Source organism: Dendrobates tinctorius, unplaced genomic scaffold (assembly GCF_039654945.1).
Source record: "Dendrobates tinctorius isolate UK_male_01 unplaced genomic scaffold, ASM3965494v1 ptg000027l, whole genome shotgun sequence".
Taxonomy (NCBI): Eukaryota; Metazoa; Chordata; class Amphibia; order Anura; family Dendrobatidae; genus Dendrobates; species Dendrobates tinctorius.
Window position 1 is genome coordinate 7,188,723 of NW_027361695.1, and position 18,559 is coordinate 7,207,281.

Genomic DNA, 18,559 nt, shown 5'->3' on the forward strand with positions numbered 1-18,559 from the left:
ACTTCTCCAGTTTATTTAAATCTTTATGAATCCTCTCTCTCTCTTCTCTAGTATTAGCTATCCCTCCTAGCTTTGTGTCATCAGCAAATTTAATCAGTTTACCCTCAATTCCTTCATCTAAATCGTTGATAAAGATGTTGAACAATACAGGGCCCAGGACAGAGCCCTGTGGTACCCCACTTGAGACATTCTTCCAACTGGATGTGCAGCCATTTACGACCACTCTTTGGGTCCGATCACTAAGCCAGTTATGAATCCACCTAACAGTTGCCTTGTCCATTCCATACTTAGTCATTTTTTCAATAAGGATTGTATGAGAGACTTTGTCAAATGCTTTGCTGAAGTCAAGATATACTATATCTACAGCATTTCCTTGATCCACCCAATCAGTAATACCTTCATAGAAGGAAATTAAATAAGTCTGACATGACTTATTAGTTACAAACCCATGCTGACTCTGTTTAATCACTTCATTCTTATCCAGGTATTGACATACATGTTGTTTAATAATTTGTTCAAAGATCTTTCCTGGTATAGAAGTCAGACTCACCGGCCTATAGTTGCCTGGGTCCACCTTCTTCCCCTTTTTGAAGATAGGAACAACATTTGCTCTTCTCCAGTCTTCTGGCACTTCTCCTGTTCTCCAAGAATTTTCAAAGATTATGGAGAGAGGTTCAAAAATTTCTTCTGCTATCTCCTTCATACTGGGTCTAACACCGTCTGAGAATGATAGATGGGGCCCACCATACACTGGAACATTCCAAAGGTGGACATCAGACACTGGAGCAGCATTTACAGGGCCCATTATACACTAGAGCATTAGAAATGGGGCCCATTATGTTTGGAGCATTATTTGGGCCCATAAGACAGTAGAGCTTCATCCATTGGGACCAACATATACTGTAGCATTATGTGGAGCTCATGATATACTGTTTCAAACATTATATGGGACCAATGATTCTGTATGGAGAAATAGATGGGCCTCGTCATGAGATGTAAAAAGTGAGGTATTTTTCATTGTACTATACCGCTATTTCTCTGCCGTATCGGAGCATGATGAGTTGTGGTATGTGTTAAAGGGGCGCTCTTTCGCCCAGGGCACATGAAAACCTGGAGCCAGCCCTCCCCCCCCCACAGTCTGTAGCCAAATAACCCCCATTTTTCAGTGCGTAACTTGTATTATGAAGTTAATTAAGGTTGACAAGCTTAAGTAAGAAGAATTGATGCTTTTGGCATTCAAATGGGCACTGTTGGTGTGTTTCCTGTCCTCCTCTCACTGCCGACTTTTATTCCCCATTGACTTACATTGGGTTTCGTGTTTCGGGACGACCCCGACTTTTCCCTATAATCGGACGATCTTGCTCGACCCGACTTTTGGAAAAGTCGGGTTTCACGAAACGAAACGCGACCCTAAAAAACCAAAAGTCACTCAACTCTATTGGCAGTCAATGGGAAATTTGAGCAATTTTTTAACAGACACTACAAGGAGGTCTGGGGGCAGCGAAATAGTTGAAATAGTGCTGATTGGAATGAGAACAGCATGGGGAAGACCCCTGGAGGGGGCTAATATCCTGACCATGGCTCTTACCAGCCTGAGAGTACTGACTACCTGCTGTCTGCTAAATCTTGGCTGGTTGTTAAAAAATTGAGGTGGGTGACCCCACGCCGTTTTTTTTAAAAAAAATTATATATTTAAATTTTTTTATTTTTTTTTTTAAACAGCGTGGGGACTAGAGATGAGTGAATTTGTTGGGATTCGGTTCCGAATACAATTATAATGAAATATTGTTGTACTGCAATATTCTTCGAACGTTATTAAAGTCAATGGGAGTTGAAATTACCGAATATATTCGGAACCGATCATAAGACAAACATTCGGCACGAATAGTGTTCGAATATGGCTAGAATATGGCAAAATCAAATTCAGGGAAAAAAAAATCCAAACAAATTCCCTCATCTCTAGTGGGGACCCCTCTCTATTCTTAATAACCAGCCATGATAAAAGTGGCAGCTGTGGGTTGCAGCCCGCAGCTGTCAGTTTTGCCTGCGCTGGTAATCAAAAATAGAACAGACTATTAACATGGTTAACTTTTTACCACCGATCAAGGCTACTGGCTCACGCTGTCATCTTACTGCCGTTCAGATCTGCTGGTGTATCTCGCACTGTCATGCAGATGACAGAATGGGATACACCCAATAGTCCAGGGTGCCGAACCTGAATGGTACCACCTACTTCCTGGAGAAGTCCGTGTCTGCGGTCCGTGTCTGAAGGGTAGGTTTTCGTTATGGACCCCCAACTTCACTGTTTGTGTTCACCCATCACTAGTCACGTGCAGCTACTATACATTTAGCAAAGGATAGCATAGCCCTACCTAAACGTTGTATTCTGCCACTCTCCCTGCTCCTGCAACCATCCCTAGGCTAAATGTAGAATGTATCTGATACAAACACCAAAGCACAGGATTAGCCCTTAGAAGAGAAGTTAGTATGATGGTTCAGTATCAACACCAGTAACAACACTAGAGGACTCTGATTAGTTAAACTGCACACACAGGCCTGGATAACTGCTCTCTCCCTCCCATCATAACTGTCCACGAGCTGTGCAATGGCGGCACCTGGCTGGTTATAACTTCTGATGAGGTAATGCAGCCACCCAATCACAGTATTGCCATTACCAAGGTGGCTATGGCATTACAGTGACTGGCAGGCAATCCCTGCATGCTCATTGGCTGTGTAACAGGCGGCAATCATACGGTGCGGGGATTCGAAGACCAGTCGATTCTTGTCGAGTGCCAAGATATTCAAGTGATATCCGCGTATCACTGAGCACGATGATCGCTCATCCCTAGTGTTTACTCATACTGACAAATGGCACAAAGCTGCACACTGCAGGACATCACTGGCATTTGCCAGAGAGCCTCTCACCCTATAAATCTGAAAAGTAAAATTGCCGTCTTCTCAACACATCTGTCCTTGGCACTCTTGAGGGATAGAAGACTTCCTCTCTTCCCAAACTCATCAGTTATTCTAGGTGCTGCAGTGCATCAAGGGGGCTGGGTCAGCTATTGAAATCCTCTTTTAGGCTGGTTTCACACTAACGTTTTATCGCGCAGCGCATCGTGCACTATTGGTCGCACGCGCAGTTGTCCCCTATCTTTAAAATGGCGGGTGCAGTGTCTAGCGATTGCACGTGTGCCTCAGCGTTTGTGCACTGCGCATTTTCCAGGTGTGCGACCGGACACTACATGTTGCATTTTTTGTTCCGCCCAACATCGTAAAAAAAAAACAAACGCATGCGTGCGTGTGCGCACACAATGCGCAAAAAAATAGCATTAGAGTTTATGGGGTCACTGACATGCGCTGTGAAGTGCGCACGTCAGCGCTTTGTGAGCGTGCGCGATTTCAGAGTAAACAATGTCTAGACACTTGTTTAATCCACCCCCTAAACAAGCAACACTGTTTTGGAGGAGTGTACATAAAAGAAGGGGTCTGTATTGCCAGACTACACTCTACAGACAGTCTGCAAGAGATAAGAAGCCCTGCAAGAGACAATACACCCACCCAGCAGGAGTCAACACTCAAGTTTGGTTTACAGCTTCAGCAGCTAAAATGTGAGTATTATAAAATCTATATATTTGGGCCTGTCCTTAAAAATATTTTTATGTACTAATGTTTTTTATATACCAGCATGTCTTCTGGATCCGAATATTCGCCATCTCAAGAAGAACTGGCCCAAGCTGACTGGGAGGCGAGGATTTTGCTGCCTTTGTGCAAGTATAGCTGCCTCTACAAATGGGTAATAATTTGTGTTCTTTTACAGACCTCAGCAACGGAACCGGCAAGTGAGGCGGAACAGCGGGAGCAGCCTAGCCAAGTCATGGCGAGGAGACGCAAAGTAAGTATCAAGTCTTTTAAGGTCCCTTTTTAAAAAAAAATAAAAAATTTCTATTCCTTTTTTTCCTGTCCTATTTTTCATCTTCTATATCTTTCTTCTTTTCTGTTTTTTTTTTTTTCAATGTGATTCTCATCAATTTCCAAGATTGTAATTTTTTATTTTCTAGGTTACACAATGGGATGAAGACATCTATCTCGACAACGAGCACCTGATATGCCTTGTCCAGAAACGTGTCCCGTTGTGACCAGCAGTACAAAGAGATTGTGGTGACCTGGCAGCTCTGGATTGAGGTGGCCGCAGCGTTGGAGGGCTGGGACAGCACCTCTGCAGCTTCAAAAAAGGTGTTTATTTAGTATTTCCCTGCTGTTTGATGCCGCAATGACTCTTGTTCCTGAGGATACTTTTGTGTTTCCTGATAGATATATTCTATCAGGGAACATAACAGAGTCCTCAGGAACAACAGTGACTGCATTGTAGATTGTAATGCTGTATTGATCATGCTTTCACGCTTGATGCTGTTGATACTGGTGTGTTTCTTGCAAGATATATTCTTGCAGTAAGCACACCAGTGTCCTCAGGATCAACAGTGACTGCTTCGTGTAGTGAATTCTTTTGTAATGCCGCATTGAATGTTTGCCACGTTCAATCAGGTGTGTGAGGATACAGATGTTGCCATCAGTGCATTGTATAATGTTTTTTCTACAGTGAACAAAGTCTGCACACGTTGGCGCTCAATGAAGGACCGCTTCAACACTGATGTTCGTGATGAGGGACAGGTTCGCAGTGGTTCAGCGGCAAGGACCAGAACAAAGTACCGCTATCATTGCGAGTTGGCTTTCCTGAGACCAGTTCTTGCCACTAGAGCATAAGTATTTTTTTTTTTTTACTATTATATTTTTTTTTAATAACCTGTGCTTTTCTATTCCACAGCTGATGCTTCTAGTAAATGCATGATAGTAATGTTTTACTTTTCTTTCAACAGCACCTGGAGCAGCACCCTGCAACCTGTCCCTGGAGCAGTCCTACATCGATCGACCTCGGACCCGTCCCAGCCATCCGACAGCCAGGAAGCAACTTGCAGGTCAGCAACACAGACAGCTGGTGACCAGGAAGCTGGTCAATCAGGTGTTCCCCTGTCCCAGGTCTCTGCCACTGGTTATGCGGGCACTACCCGCCAGAGGCAGAGGGCCTCGGACAGGCCTGTCTTGACCGAGTTCATGCACGTGAGCGAGGCCTTTCATGCCAGCCTCAAGTCGCTGTCCAACAGAGTGAAAAGGGTTTTTCACTCATGGAACACTGCTTCCACTCTGTCGACCAGTGCCTTGACTAGCTGGAGGCCGACCTCAACAGACCAGCGCACCATTTCTTTAGTAAAATTGAAGGCATGGCGGAACACCTTAGTCCTGAGCAAGAGCTGAATGTGTTACAGGCCTGCAACACTGCTTTCTTACAGGCTATGCAGCAGAATCAGTACGTGCAGCACTCAGTGGTGTCATTCCCACCTGTGCCACCACTAACTCGCTTCACCACAGTACCAACTTCTGCTGTATACTACTGCATGGCCATCTGCATTCCTAGCCAAGCCGGACACCACACCAATGCCAAGTGCTGCTGGACACTCCACCCCCGCCACCACCATGGCAAGTGCTGCTCCTGTCTGGAGCACCACTACCGCCACCGTTCCAACATCTTGGCGCACCGCCACCGCACAACCAGCTTGGGCCACCACCACCTATTCTCCTGGTCGGTGCATCGCCACCACTCCTCATCATTCCAGGAGCACCAACACCACTCCTCATCATCAGAGTACCGCCACCACTTCAACAAGAAGCACCGAGAACACTTCTTCTAGGAGCACCGACACCACATTCTCCTTCAAGGAGCACCGCCACCACCGAGCAGTAGAGGGGTGACCCACATTCCCTCTTTTTCTCATCACGGACACGGTCCACAATCTCCAGGCAGGGAAGCAATGTAAGGTGGTCACACGGTGGTAGTCGGTCCAGGCAGGTGACTCCTGCCCCAAAGAAGACCAAAAAACAAAAGTCTTTGTTTGTCAGTCCCCCCTCTCCTTCTAATGTTTCTCAACCTACCTCCATTTCCATCCCTGATCTCCCTTTCCCCACTACTTTAGTCGCCCCTTCACCTAGAACCCCTTCCTCAATTTCCAGCCGTTCCTAGTCTCTCCACACCCCCAAAGTATCCCACTCTTGCCCCAAACATCCTTCAAAATAACATTTTTTTTTAAATAAATGTGCAATTCTGCTTTCACAAAAAACTTTCATTAATGTGTCGCCTACACACACTGCGCCGTACACATAGCGTTTTTTGTCACCACATAGCTCCATTACTGCCACATGTTTCTTGTGTCGTTCTTGGAGATATGTGTAGTCAAAAACACAAATCTATATGACTTGTATTTTCCACACCAGTCTCTTGAGTCAGCTAATATTACACATACTGAATAGAGGATGTTGTTGAGTGCAAGGTGTATCTATTGTTACCTTGCCAGGTATCATCAAAAGTTAATTGACTATGGTGTGTTTTTACCAACATCATTTAACTTTTTGTGATACAAGGCCAGGGGATTCTAGATATACCTTGTAATTAACCACATCATTTATTCAGTGTGTATTGAGAAACTGAGGAGATGACGGGGAAAATACACGCCATATGTACAATACCCTGCCCTTGTATCATAACTATCACACCTGGCCAGTTGACTACACATGAGTTTTAACCTGCAGCGTCACTTCAGTCTGCATATATTTCTATCAGACTGTAGTGATGCTGCAGTTTACCTCTTATGTGTATTCTCCTGCCCATGTGTGATAACCTTCTGAAGTCTGGATGCGTTACTTTTGGCTTCCTCACTTAAGCATGACACCAGGCCTGGGTATTGTATTAGTTGTATAAACTTTATTATGTCTACTGTCTGCATTCAAACTGAAGCCACAGTGACGATACAACAAATAATATTTATAGTCACAGCATTAGGTGTCATAAATAATGAGGTATGCAACTGCAGTCCCAAATCGCTATTGTTAACATCATGCCAGGTGACAAAAATTATTTGTATTATCTCCACCGTCGCATCACATTGAACTCAAAGTGTAGAGATGATGAAGATCATACAACTTGTGTGTATGTATAGTCACCTGGTCAGGAGTACTAGTAAATTCATGATGCCCAAGACACAGCATCATTAATTCACTGGTACACCGGACCAGTTGATTATTGTATTGAAGTGTAAGTGCACTCGGTACAGGTATCGACACCGGTTTTTTATTAACATACACACAAAAGAAAACTTTGTTTAGACCATTTGATCTTGCCATTCCACATCTGAGTTGAAAGTAGGCCGCAAATTGGTCCCTCATTTGGCCAACTTCAAAGGATGACCTCAGAGGGTGCTGAGTAAATTCAGGCAATGGGTTAGGAGCTTCATCATCGAGTTCAAAGTTCGGGTGCTCTCTAACCATGACAAAATTATGTAGAACCACACAGGCCTTCACCACCTCATCCACTGTTTCCAGTTTCAGATTAATGGCTGTAGGGAGAATGCGCCATCTGGAGACAAGAATCCCAAAGGTACACTCAACAGTTCTTCTGGCCCTGGTCAGCCTGTAATTAAAAATTCTTTTGGTGTGGTCCAAGTCCCGACTGGAGTAGGGCTTGAGCAGGTTTTGGCACATCTGGAATGCCTCATCCCCAACCATTACAAAGGGCTGAGGCGGTCCTTCGGTGTTGGGAAGAGGCACATGTCAGAGTTCTTAAAAGCCTGGGAGTCACTCTTACGGCCAAATGCCCCAATGTCCACTGCAACAAACATACAGTCTGCATCCGAAATGGCCATGAGTACTGTAGAAAAGTACTTTTTATAGTTATAGTACTCAGAGCCTGTTCTTTTTGGTTTTATAATACGGATGTATTATAAACTGGAGAAGTGGGCAGCAACTAACAAAATGGTTTTTAACAGGGAGAAATGTAAAGTACTACATCTGGGCAATAAAAATGAAAAAAGCATATACAGAATGGAAGGAATAGGGCTAAGTGACAGCACATGTGAAAAAGACTTGGGTATACTAATAGATCACAGACTGAATATGAGTCAACAGTGTGATGCAGCAGCAAAAAAGGCAAATGCAATTCTAGGATGTATTAACAGAAGCATACAGTCTAGATCACGTGAAGTCATTATTTCCCTCTACTCCTCTTTGGTCAGACCTCATCTGGAATACTGTGTCCAGTTTTGGGCACCACATTTTAAAAAAGACATCAACAAACTGGAGCAAGTTCAGAAAAGAGCGACCAGAATGGTGACCGGCCTGCAAACCCTGTCTTATGAGGAAAGGTTGCAGGATTTGGGAATGTTTAGTTTGCAAAAGAGAAGACTGAGAGGAGACTTAATAGCTGTCTACAAATATCTAAAGGGCTGTCACATTGTAGAAGGATCAACTTTATTCTCATTTGCACAAGTAAAGACTAGAAGCAATGGGATGAAACTGAATGGGAGGAGACACAGATTAGATATTAGAAAAAACTTTTTGACAGTTAGAGTGATCAATAAGTGGAACAGGCTGCCACGAGAAGTGGTGAGTTCTCCTTCAATGGAAGTCTTCAAACAGAGGCTGGACAGACATCTGACTGGGATGATTTAGCGAATCCTGCTTTGAGCAGGGGGTTGGACCAGATGGCCCAGGAGGTCCCTTCCAACTCTACGATTCTATGATTCTATGTGTTTCCCCTCAACGGCACCCAAACAGTTAGGGAAATTGCGGACTGTCCAGAATCTTTCAGCAATTTCAAACCACAGAGAATGTTCCACAAAGCCCGGAAGGTGTCCGCAACTATTCCAGACAAGGTTGATATTCCAAGCCGGTACTGGAAGTGCAGTGAAGAGAGGCTCTCGCCAGTAGCCAGGAATCTTTGAAAGCGAGAAACAACAAAAATTAATATTTGTGTATATGGATTGTTTACAACCACAAAAATACATAACACAAGAAAAAACCAAAGGCATACAAATATATATGCAGCCTTTTCTTTACTACATGGCATTAAAAAAAAAATGCAGCCTTTGGTTAACTACATGGCAGAACAATAATTCTGCCAGCTTTGGAATAGTCCATGTGAGAACAAAGAAAATTATGCAGGCATTGTTTTTGCAATACTATGTACTATAATACTATGCCGTTCCTTTGGAGGAATCGCACGACAAAGCTGTGTGTCCTGTCTCCGGATGGCATCTTGGACATGACCAAGCAAATACCTGAAGGTTTGTTGGGACATCCGTGTGTTATCAGTAAATTTCTCCGGGTTTGCCTGGAGCTCGCTGTAGAGTGTGTGGTACGCTCCACGGCTCTCCCGGAGTTCAATAATCGGATGTTTCCACAAACGCCAACGCTGCCATCTTTGCCGTCTCTCTCTCTCCCTTTGCTGATGGCAAGCAACTGCATAAGCCTGAGCCATCCTGATGTCCAGATCCAAGTTGAAGTGAAAACTCTTCCAGCGCAGATCCATGTTGTCAGGAGAAAAACCAAGCAAATGTCAAGAATTCAGCTGTAAACTGGGTCTATATAAAGAATTCCCATAACACAAGCCCACTGCTGTCCCATTGGTGGAGTCGGTTGCAAGAATTTTTCAAGGATTTTTCTCCTGTGATTGCATTTTTTATGCGCATGGTGTCACAAACGCATGGAAAAATGCATACAAACACAGTGTTTGTCGTAATGAGCACGATGATGCGACGAAAAAAACCGCAGCGTTTGTAAGCGTTTTTTGCATGCGATCCATGGGCGCTCGAAACGCTGCGCAAAAAGGCGCAAGTGTGAAACTAGCCTTACACATTATTGCCAGTATGGTACAGTATTGCAGCAAAAACTATGTACCATATAGCCCCAATAGAATGAATGCAGGATGGCAACGTAGTCCATTTACAATGTGTAGAAGCATTAGTTCTTTGTACTGTTTGAAGTCATTAGCGTGAATGATGGAAAAAATCCGTTTACAGTGTATAACGGCACTAATTCTATTTACTGTATAGTGCCATTAGAGCTTAGTATGGCAGCATAATCTATTTACAGTGTATATCAGCATTAATTCTTTGTACTGTATGGTGCCATCATAGTGCAGTATGGTAGCATAATCTATTAAATAGTGTATAGTAACATTACTTCGGACTTTATGATGCTATTAGAGTTCAGTATGGTAAAATTATTTACAGTGTAAAGTGGCACAAATTCTTTGTACTGTATGATGCCATTAAAGCTCAGTATGGCAGCATAATCTATTTGCAGTGTATAACGGTATTAATTCTTTGTACTATATGGTGCCATTACAGAGTAGTATGGCAGTATAATCTATTTACAGTGTATAACGATATTAATTCTTTGTACCATATGGTGCCATTACAGAGCAGTATGGAAGCATAATCTATTTACAGTGTATAACAGTATTAATTCTTGGCACCGTATGGTGCCATTTGAGAGCAGTATGGCAGCATAATTTATTTACAGTATTAATTATTTGCACCTTATGGTGTCATTAGAGAGCAGTATTACAGTATAATGGTATTATTCTTTGTACCGTATGGTGCCATTAGAGAGCAGTATGGCAGTACAGTTTATTTTCAGTGTATAACGGTATTATTCTTTGTACCGTATGGTGCCATTACAGAGTAGTATGGCAGTATAATCTATTTACAGTGTATAATGATATTAATTCTTTGTACCGTATGGTGCCATTACAGACCAGTATGGCAGCATAATCTATTTACAGTGTATAATGGTATTAATTCTTGGCACTGTATGGTGCCATTTGAGAGCAGTATGGTAGCATAATTTATTTACAGTATTATTTGTACCATATGGTATCATTAGAGAGCAGTATTACAGTATAATGGTATTATTCTTTGTACCGTATGGTGCCATTAGAGAGCAGTATGGCAGTACAGTTTATTTTCAGTGTATAGGGACACTAGCTATTCATCCACATTAAATGAAACATTTAGAAGCCACCTAATGACAATGGCAATGTCAATGACAACATCTCCTTGAAATAACATGTGTAATAATCATCCCGTACATCACTGGACATTCATTATCTTAGCAATAATAGTCATTTGTAGAGTTGGAGGAGTCTTTTCAAAGGCTTTACTGATGCTATCCGACTTAATTTCAGCAACGTCATGAGTCGGAACAGATCACTATCAAATCTGTCATGCTTGTCATAACACGGCTCTTAAATAGAAGCTATCACTACCCAAGAGATATTTCTGCTAAGGAACGCTGCTGTTTAATGGTGTTTAACATTTCCTTCCACGTTTCCAGAGCATGCTTTTATAGCCGAGACAACTGTCACTATTTGCTGGGCCTTCCTGCCAGGACCGATAAGTACTCGCCGTCTTCACACTTCCGAACTTTTATTCTTGCCATATGCGAATGGAGATAATTAAGAGCAATATCAGGGAGACGTAGGAGACACGTGCGCCCACATTCGGGAGAACGGATCCACATCGGTTACAAGTGAAGGGATGATGAGCTCAGCCTTGGAATTCAGATGTTGTCCTTAATGGGGGGGGGGGGGGGTAAGGATTTACACTGTTCCTATACCTGCTGGCTATTTAGTATATGATGCAAAGTGATTGACAGCTCCACTCATCAAAAAAATAGGTTGACTTTTTTTTTTCCGGAAAGCAACAAATTCGAGATAAAAACCTCCCTGCCCAGTCTAAAGATAAAGCAGCTTCTTGGTGATTTAAGACATTTGTTTTACGATGTTACAATGGAATATAATATCTCTCTGCCGCAGGAGATCAGTGTTATTTTTTTTTGCTTTTTTTGCAAGACGCCATTCGTTACATCATATACTGTAGTGAAAAACGTTATGAAGTAGTGAAAAATAATTCTGTTTTATATTTGCAGAGTTCATTGTGCGCTAAAAAATGATCAAGCAGCATGATTCTCCAGATCTGTAGGATAAAGGAGATACCAAAATTTATTTATTTAGGAGATTAAATTATTTTTTTTTTTTAGAAATTTATATAAAATTGATTTTCAGCTTGGGCAACCATCACCATTTTCTGAGATCGGTAATGTTTCTATTTTTCCATCAATTCAGCTGTTGGAGGGCTTGTTTATTTATTTATTTTTTGCATGATTTTATTGATGCCAATATTGGTTGCATACAACATTTTGAATAGCATCAGAATGTGCAGAGATGCACTGCATGAATATTCCAGTATAAGCAGGTGCAATCATAATGACATAGATGGCAAGACAGTGAGTGCTAGAGAAAAGAGGGGTGTATCAATTGTCCCCCCCCATATGGTAGTCAGTCTGTAAAACATGCAAAATACGATCACACCCCTGACGAAGAAGGGTGAAATGGGCGTTGGGAGAGAGACAAAGAAAGAGCAATCGAGAACTTGCTGACCATAAGAGCTTACACTCTCAGGAGAGAGAGGACCACACAGACCATAAAAGCTTACACTCTCAGGAGAGAGAGGACCCCACTGACCATACACTCTCAGGAGAGAGAGAACCCCACTGACCATAAGAGCTTACACTCTGCTCTCTCTTTCTGTTGGGCGTTGGGTTCCTGCCACTGCACAGCCTTGCATCCAGTGGTCTCCCATTCCTCTCCAGCCGCAGAGGAGGTTGCTCAGCAGATTTGTCAGTCCCGACGCTCTGCCCAGGCCAACTCCGTGGGTTTGCTTGCTGCTGCCACCTCTGGCACATCTATGACAATGCAGGTTGCTCAGCAGCGAGATTCTCCAGGGACTAAGTGCTCATATCGAGCCACTGAGCATGCCCGTGGAGTCATCTCCCATTGGAGATCGAGGGTCACGTGCTCAGGTCCTGCTCGTGTTCGGATTGGCCCATCCGAGAAGCCAGGAAGGTCCCAGATGCCCGTGGCTATAAAAGGTTCGCATGGCCGCTGCCCATGCGCTAGGATAGACTGTATTTACAGACTATAAGGTGTGAGTGATGTACGCACGTATGAATGTATCTGGTGACTGACTCATTAGGAAACCCCTACCCTTGGTACGCATGTGTTGTGCAGCCTAGCCTGCTAGCGCCCAGGCTTAGGTGTAGGTAGCTCAGGGTTTGAGTCAGACATTGGTCCTCCCCAGTGATCCAGCACACCTCAGTGCACGTGCTCCACACTCCACTGCCAGCATCTTTAGCGGCGCTCAGTGGGCCTAGAAGGACACTAACCTCGTGCCCTTGGGGTAGCGTTCTGTGGCCGTACACTGTGCGCTCTTTTAGCCGAGCTCTGTGAGCACAAACAGGCTCCGGCGTTTATGTTCAGCGGTAGTGCGGCTCTGTGAAGCAACAGAGTCCGCCCCCGTACACACCGGGTGACGATAACCCACCAGTGTATAGTATACCACCATATAGCATCCGCCATTACTGAGCAGCAGGTTACCACCCCTGCACGGTAGACCCCATGCTGCGAACGCACCTTATTACCATCTTTATTATTTGGTGCGTTCCGCCAGCCCTAACTTTCTCTCTCCTATGGTCAATACTCTTTTTCTCTTCTGTATTGACTATAAGGGTGTGTGCACACGCTGCGGATTCTGCTGCGGTTCCGCAGCGGATTTGGCCGCTGTGGGCCCGCAGCAGTTTTTTCTGCTGTGTACAGTACCATTATTCCCTATAGGAATAAAAAAACGCAGTGTAGAAGGTGCGTTTTTTTCTGCGGTTTTGACATGTCAATTCTTTCTGCGGAATCCGCAGCGGTTTACCATCTCCTCCATTGTGGAGATGAAAAACTGCAGGGCAAAACTGCAGATTTGACCTGCGGATTGTACAAAATCCGCGCAGCCAAATTCGCACCCAATTCCACAGCGTGTGCACGTAGCCTAAGAGCTTACATTCTACAGAAGAGAGAGAACCTCATTGACCATAAGAGATTACACTCTACAGGAGAGAGAGGACTCTGCTGACCATAAGAGCTTACACTCTACAGGAGAGAGAGAGAGAGAGAGAGAGAGAGGACCCCGCTGACCATAAGAGCTTACACTCTACAGGAGAGAGAGAGAGAGAGAGAGAGAGAGAGAGAGAGAGAGAGAGAGAGGACCCCGCTGACCATAAGAGCTTACACTCTACAGGAGAGAGAGAGAGGACCCCGCTGACCATAAGAGCTTACACTCTACAGGAGAGAGAGAGAGGACCCCGCTGACCATAAGAGCTTACACTCTACAGGAGAGAGAGAGAGAGGACCCCGCTGACCATAAGAGCCTACACTCTACAAGAGAGAGAGAGGACCCCGCTGACCGTAAGAGCTTACACTCTACAGGAGAGAGAGAGAGGACCCCGCTGACCATAAGAGCTTACACTCTACGAGAGAGAGAGAGAGAGAGAGAGAGAGAGAGAGAGAGAGAGAGAGAGAGAGAGAGAGAGAGGACCCCGCTGACCATAAGAGCCTACACTCTACAAGAGAGAGAGAGGACCCCGCTGACCATAAGAGCTTACACTCTACAGGAGAGAGAAAGAACTACCCAGTGACTGTAGAGATGGTAAATGATTCTGCTGTATAAACTCTGCTCCGCTGGGAGCCGCTGATCTGTGATCTTCCAGGTACTGACCACCACTTTACAAGGTATGAGACCCGTCAGATGTCATAGCTGCAGGGTATTATGGGGGGGCCACGTGACCAAAAAACAAAGTTTGCCCCCACTCTTATGGTTCAGCAGTGTGGGAAATGGTGCAGAGTAAGTTTTACTTTTATATTTTTTCAAAACCACGATATGAATCTCCAAATTTTCAATTTGGAGCAGTTTCTTTTTGTTGCACTCCCCCATAATCGGCAATGTTCAACTCGGCAGCATCTACCTTTGTTTTCTATGGGATTAGAGTCAGCGGTTTATTTCGACATCGAAGGTAACGAGTCAGCTGCTGAAATGTAACATGGCAGATCATGCTCTCCCCAACCTCATCTGCTGTTGGAGAATTGTGAAGCCTCCATTCACATTGGACTGTCGGCCGCTCCCACACTTATTAGCAGCGTCAATCTACTGTGTTTGTACTGGGGGGGCTTTTCGTTCGGTTCCTTTACATGAAAATAAAAAGAGTTGGCTTTGTGATGGCGCAGGAAACACGGCTCTTTGAATTAGATCAAGCCAACATTTTTAGCTAGAATATAAAAATCCTCTCTAAAATAAAAAATAATCAGAAAACAAAATAAAATAATTCTAAAAATCTCAAATAAAAATTTTCCTACTGGCCTCCTATTCATTTATTTCTAGGGTAAATTCCTTTTTTTTTTTGCCTCTAAACTCGTCAGCGGTGATATATAGACGATCATGGATCGTTGGCGGTCCAATATAAAATACAATAAAAAGCAAAAATATTATACCAGAATGAGAATGTATTTTTACCATATGTGTAACCCGTCAGATATTTATTGGTAGCTCTAGGAAATCCGCAGCCTGATAAAAAAAAAAAAAAAATCCTGGCCTCCGACATCACAATTCGCCACCTCCGGTAATTAGACCAACATTAGGTATAAATCATATTCCAGAGCTCTAAAATTGCCAATAAAGAAGACTTTGTATTCTGTCACTAGGAGCAGCATTTTTTTTTTATATTCTTAAATTATGCTACATAATGGCAATTTCTGCACTTTTCTGCAAGCCCACGAAAACTGTAGAGCCTTAGGAATAGATGGGACGCTGATTTATTATGGAGAAGTCGAAGTTTTACCACTTGACAGCAAGAAAAGTTTCGGAATATGAGCCCAGGGCCTCATGACACTCGTGTTACAGACGTTACGGTCGCAGCAGTTACCGGGGTCTGACTTTAATATTTGTATTATAGTTCTGTTGACAAGGAAAAGCGGGGAGCGGGGGGGGGGGGGGGGTGTCAGAAAAATAAATTGGAATATTCACATCATTTCCATATCTTGTAGACTTTTGGACCTTTTTTTTATGTTTATGCTCGCCGATAGAAAATCAGAAATGTGGAATATTTCTTTTTCTAATGCAGAGGTTGGCAGTAGGGTCTTGACGGCGGTTTTGTGAAAAAAAAAAAAAAAAAAAAAAAAAAACCCAGCTCTGCTACATCTATACATAATGGACCCGATTCATCATTTTCATTTATTTTTTAAATCACTTTTATGTCTGGCGGAATTCGCTGTCTTTTCTTGCACCAAATTCTTCAAAATGGAACACTTAATTCCTGAATTTTGCACAAACTAAAAACAAACGCCCCTATTTTTTCTCTGTTTTAACTTTTCACCTTCTTTACGAAGCATGTTTGGCTTAAACGTTGCAAAATTTGTCCAAAAATTCCGGACATAGGTACATAAAATTACTCCAGGACGGTGGAAAACAGAGGAATAGAGTACACTTGGGCAAATAGGTTGAAAACTTTAAGAAAATATCTGGAAACTCCAAACCCTGCCCACAGTGGTGATCTAAATTAAAAAAAAAAGTATATAAAATAAGCTTTGAAAAACAAAAAAAAAAAAAAAATTAAAAAGGTGAAAAACAGTAAAAATTAAAAAAAAAAAAATTTGTTTGAACTTTTGCACAATACAACAGTTAATAGGGTTATATGTGATAAGGAAAGTAAAAAGAATCTATTTCTTTTCCAGGACCTAATCCATTGGTGTTGTCCAGTAGGTGCTGCAGTACCAGACACGGCCTATGGACAAGAGTGGCGCTGTTTTTCAACATTAAAAAGGCAAATTTCTTTTTTTTCTAATATCAGACAATAACGCTGCTACAGTAATATTCTGATAATGTGGTCGGTAGAATATAATACTGACTAGGAGAGCTACTCAAAATTAATTTCTCTATTTCACCCCCTCTGCATCAGAGCCTCGGTGGCAATATGACATCCCCGTAGGTGGCGTGTAATGACGAAAGAAAATCTGCCACCAGTTCTCACAATACAAACTACATACATTCTTAAATAGATCTTCAAGACTTGATGAAGCTGGTGTGGTTACTATGAAAGTAGGTGTCAGAAAGGCTGCAAAGTCTTTTCACCACCGCTGGACCCCATAACCAAAAAGCACACTTTTGATCCAATGCCACTAGGGAAAAATTTACAAAACTGAACATGAGGTTCTTAGTTTAACCTTCTTCTGACCAGACTGTATGAAGCCCACCGCCACATCACAGCGAACCTCTCAGTGGCTCCCTAACTTATATAGCCTTAAAAGGTGTGGCACCATGTACCAACCACCACCGCAGCGACAATGCTCCAGCTAGACGGGTGACCTGGTGCTTCACAGCGTCCATGTTGCAAGGCTAAGTACCCATGACTACAGGCCACACTGTCCCACAGGCACAAAACCACAACAACAATGGCCGCCACACAGCACCGACACCAAGTAAACAGAGCTGAAAAACTCACCTTCAATGCGTTCTCAGACTGTAAGCTTAGAGAGCAAAACATACAGAACCCCTCCTGCAGTCCATGGCTTTCTCTACAGTCAAAGTGTATTGCATGGCCTGTTGCCTTTTTTTTTTATACTCAGACCAGCGCTCATCTCATTAGGCACAGGCGGTTTTAATGATCAGGAGACTGCCAGAGAGGTTCTGCCTACTATTTTTTTTGCTCTCAGCTCACAGTCTGAGGTGAGTTTTTCAGCTCCTTTCCTGTGTGGCGGCCATTGTTGTTGTGGTTTTGTGTGTGGGGCGGTATGGCCTGTAGTCATGGAGACTCAGCCTTGCAACATGGCCGCTGTGAGGCACCAGGTCGCCCGGCCTGAGGGTGCAGTGGTTGGTGCACCTTTTAAGACTTCGAAAAAGTTAGGGCCCCACTGAGTGGCTCGCTGTGATGTGGCGGTGGACTTCATACAGTCTGGTCAGAATATTAATTGTACGTTTTTGCCTAGCCGCAATAGATCAGTGTATGATTTTTGGATGTGGGGTCCATGTCTTCTTCTACACTTTTATGGTACTTTTAGAAAGTTTCCCTGACTAATGTTAAAATGCAACTGAACAGCAACATGATTATCTTAATTTCGGGATTATAGAGAGATTCTGACATTGTTTTTCATAGTAAGTACATCAGTCTCATTAGTAAGCGAGCTATGTAATAAAATATAAAATATACAGTCTGTGTTGTGAAATCTGGTAACCAATCCACTTAAAGGTTTGTGGTCAGGAGTAGTTATCACCAATGCTAGATCATGGGAGCGACGTGCCGAGACCCCCACTGTGGGAATGGCCTGCCAAGAACCCCCACCGTGGTAGCGGCCTGCCGAGATCCCCACCGTGGTAGCGTCGGACCAAGACCCTCGCCGAGGGAGAGGCCTGCTGAGACCCTCACCGAAGGAGTGTCGTGCCGAGACTCCCACCGAGGGAGCGGCCTGCTGAGACCCTCACCGAAGGAGTGTTATGCTGAGACCCCCACCGAGGGAGCGGCCTACCAAGACCCCACTGTGGGAGTGGCCTACCGAGACCCCACTGTGGGAGTGGCCTACCGAGACCCCACTGTGGGAGTGGCCTGCCAAGAACCCCCACCGTGGTAGCGGCCTGCCGAGACCCCCACCGAGGGAGCGGCCTGCTGAGACCCTCACTGAAGGAGTGTCGTGCCGAGACCCCCACCGAGGGAGCGGCCTACCAAGACCCCCATCGAGGGAGCGGCCTACCAAGACCTCCACCGTGGGAGTTGCAGGCCGAGACCCCCACCGTGGTAGCGT

General features: G+C 43.9%; 1 long non-coding RNA gene across 1 annotated transcript in view; it reads right to left on the reverse strand.

Annotated features, from left to right (window-relative positions):
• The window catches only part of LOC141084801 (uncharacterized), a 36,233-nt gene extending 18,875 nt beyond the window's left edge, over positions 1–17,358 (reverse strand). The window contains exon 1 of the long non-coding RNA XR_012231121.1: positions 17,266–17,358. This is a non-coding gene — a long non-coding RNA (uncharacterized lncRNA). The remainder of the gene's footprint in view (positions 1–17,265) is intronic.
• Between the last annotated feature and the right edge of the window lie 1,201 nt (positions 17,359–18,559).